The sequence below is a fragment of the Sinocyclocheilus anshuiensis genome, unplaced genomic scaffold (genome assembly GCF_001515605.1).
Source record: "Sinocyclocheilus anshuiensis isolate Anshui unplaced genomic scaffold, SAMN03320099.WGS_v1.1 scaffold367, whole genome shotgun sequence".
Taxonomy (NCBI): Eukaryota; Metazoa; Chordata; class Actinopteri; order Cypriniformes; family Cyprinidae; genus Sinocyclocheilus; species Sinocyclocheilus anshuiensis.
In genome coordinates, this window is record NW_015549574.1 from 174,411 (window position 1) to 177,986 (window position 3,576).

Below are 3,576 nucleotides of genomic sequence, written 5' to 3' on the forward strand. Positions count from 1 at the left end.
GAGAGTGCACTTTACCTTCAGCTAACGTAGCACGGACGTGCCGGACGATGGAGTCTCCGATGATCACAGCATCGCATTCCACCTCGCGGAGGGGAGCGAAGCGGTTCCGGGTGGAGATCTCGAATGTATAAAATTGATTTTAAGAAAAAAAATTTATGACAGAATTAACTTGACGGAGCTCAAACTCAAAACACACGGCAGCAACAAACAGGAAGTGACGTATCTGCAGTTTATTACATTCAAGCATGTAAACGACCATTGAACAAAAGAAGAAACAGCATGGCATGCTTTTTCTTAGCGGCCGTTTCCATAGTGACTCATCGATTCGTCGCTCTGTTGAGTCTTAACCAGGAACATACTCGGAGTTGAATGAACTTACTCCCAAGGTCCAAAAGTCTGACACCTATAAAATGTTACACAAAATTTACCCTGTCAAGTGCTGTGTCCCAATTCATAGACTACATACTTCGAAGTGCGCATTTGAAGGCCGATTGCGTCACGGTGGCGCGACGAAGACCGTCCCAATTCATGATGCATCCTCCGAAGGCTGCATTTGAAGGCCGATTGCGTCACCGCGGCGCGACGAAGGCTGCTGCAATTCGAACGCGACTTCAAATACGTCCTCCGTTTCTCCATCAAATGAAGGATACATCAGATGGATCCTTCGCAGCCTACCCTATCCCAGAATTCATAGCGCGCCGGTGGCGACGGGACTTTTATTCAAACAAAATAACGGTGATGGTTCTGTGGCTGCCAACGAATACACTTATAAATGTAAGTATTGTGTTTTAATTTGCTCAAATAGCTAGCAAAACAAATGTTAAAAGTCAGGGGTCTTAAAAAATGTGAACAGATTCATTTGTTAGGTGGTCTGAGGCAAAATAACTTGTATTTATTAAATTAGAGGGCTGAATTTGATAATTCCTGTACTTAAAAACAAACTACTGGTCTACTAAATATGAAAATGTTAACTGGAAAAAAAGTATGGTCAATAACAAATAAGTTTTTTATTAATAATAAAATTAGAGAGGTATCCTATAAAATTGTACACAAAATTTACCCTGTCAAGGAGTTGCTTGAACGTTTCAATTTGAATATTGAAAACTTATGTGAATTTTGTAGCAATGCCAAAGAATCTGTGACTCATCTTTTTTTTTAATTGTATATATTCAAAAATTTTTTGGTTGGATGTTTCTAATTTAATTTCCAGGTTGTTTGGAACATATATACAAATTGATCTGTATGATGTAGTTTTTTTTTGTACAGGACAATGTTGATTCCAAAAGTACGATGTGCTTTCTTATACAACTTTTTATTTTACTTGGTTAATATCACATTCATGTGAAAAAATGGACTAAAGCTAAGCCAAACTTTGAACATTTTATAAAAGAGATTAAACATTATGGTACTACATTAGACAAAATTAAGAACAAAAAAGCAAGAAAGACCTATGAAGCTTTTTGTTACTTTAAATTGTTGTAATTTTACCCCTGGCATGAATCATTTCACTGTACATATTCTTATGTTTATTTGTTTTTGTACTTGTTGCGAGTTGTATATGCTTGTACAAATCTTTGTATAATTTTTGCATAAAAAAACAAAAAACAGAACTGCTAGATTTAAATCAGCAGCACAGCCAGCGGAGGATCGAACGCAACTGTTTTGAACGAGCGCACCTTTTTTTTAACAACCAAAAAATGGCTGTTTCTTTGTCTGTTGAGGAAGTACAGACGTTCCCTTTCGATACAACACTCTTACTGCATCTTGCTAGACGCATATGGGAAAAAGCCTTTTTTCTCCTGAACTGAAGCCTTTTTTCATTCACGCAGTGAAACTGCACGGCCATTGGTTCGAGCAGTGTATTAAAAACGAACCAATGGCTAGGCAGCGGAGCTGCATGAGCCTATGGCAACGAAGCCTGCCAAGCCTGCCAAAGCCCGCCAGAATGGGCGGGGCATCTGGCTATATAAGTGGGCGTTCGCCACAGGATTCTCAGATTTATTCTCCTTCAGCGACGACTCTACGTCTCTACGCTGATCCAAAGCCGCTTAGATCCTTGCGCAAATTCGCTCGGGGACTGGTTCTTTTCTCTGGACCTGAAGGATGCATACTTTCACATCCAGATAGCCCCCTGTCACAGGCGTTTCTTGAGATTCGCGTTCGAGGGAGTGGCTTATCAATACACGGTCCTTCCCTTCAGGCTGTCCCTGGCCCCCCGCACTTTTACGAAGTCCATGGACGTGGCTCTCTCCCCTCTGAGACAGATGGGAATCCGCATTCTCAATTACCTCGACGACTGGCTCGTTCTGGCCCAGTCGGAGGCAGAATTAATATCACACAGGACCCTCCTCCTCAGCCACCCAGAGTGCCTGGGACTCAGGGTCAATTTTGCCAAGAGCACGTTGTTCCCCAGTCAGCGAATATCGTTCCTGGGAACAATTTTCGACGAGCCGGAACGAACTCTGGCCATATGGAGGCTGGTGAGATTGGTTCCACTCGCCCTCTCAAAGTGTTTCAGAGGATGCTGGGCCTCATGGCGGCAGCATCTCCAGTGCTACAGTTGGGTCTGCTTTGTATGCGCCCCCTTCAGTGCTGGTTGAAACCATGGGTTCCATCCCATGCTCGCGTTGACACGCCTTCTCAGCTGGAATCGGGACCTCTCAACACGGCTGACCTGCTTCTCCGCCGCTGCCATCCAGGGATACTAAAAGAGCTACTAAAAGAGCTTGGCATTGTTGCAAATGCCACGCCGTTACTGCGGTTTGTGTGGGTCTCCCCTGCACGCCAATGATGGCCACACGGAGTGCGTTTCCTGCTTGGGGAAATCCCATGCGGAAGCTGCACTCACGGGAACTGATTGTTCTCACTGCGAGAACTTCAGTCTCGCCTCTCTTCGCTAGCGAACCACTTTCTTTTCAGAGAGCGTCTCCGCCCCTCGCGCCCCTCCCGTTTTCTTCCTCCCAGGGACCTGTGAGGAAAAAACAGCGGGGCAGAGGACTTGAGCGTCCGTCTCTGAGCGAGCTCACGTTGGCCCAGATCCCACATGCCTCGCCCCAGAGAGAGAGTTCTCCCGTCCTTTTCTCCCAGTCTGACCAGCGTCCCTCTGCCGGCTCGAGCGATCTGGTCTCATTTGGGGAAGTGAGGACGAGCTGCTTGATGACAGCATGTCATTGGCAGCATTGGATGCAGAGGAGCTGTTGGGCTCGGTGACTGACCCCTCGCCATCGTCCGCGCCCAGCAATGCCAAAGACGGGATGGATGCCGAGCTTCTCTGTATCCTCTCCAAAGTGGTTGAAGAGTTGGGTTTAGAGTGGTCTCCGCCAGAGGAGCCCTCCTGCAGCCATCTGGATGAGTGGTTCCTGCCGGGGCACTGCCAGGCCCCTCGTCAGCGTTCCTCTCCGTTTTTCCCGGAGGTCCATGACGAGCTCACCAGATCGTTGCGCGCTCCCTACCCCGCCCGCCTCCGTACTGCTTCTTCATCCGCCCTCACTTCCATAGTTGGCGCTGAAGAAAAAGGGTACGATAAGCCACCTCCCCTAGATGAGTCAGTGGCCGCGCATCTCTGCCTGCCCACGG

At 46.9% G+C, this 3,576-nt stretch overlaps 1 long non-coding RNA gene across 1 annotated transcript in view; it reads left to right on the plus strand.

Annotated features, from left to right (window-relative positions):
* The window catches only part of LOC107657469 (uncharacterized), a 10,385-nt gene extending 8,737 nt beyond the window's left edge, over positions 1–1,648 (plus strand). Inside the window, exon 3 of the long non-coding RNA XR_001630690.1 lies at positions 1,629–1,648. This is a non-coding gene — a long non-coding RNA (uncharacterized LOC107657469). The remainder of the gene's footprint in view (positions 1–1,628) is intronic.
* Positions 1,649–3,576: the final 1,928 nt, after the last annotated feature.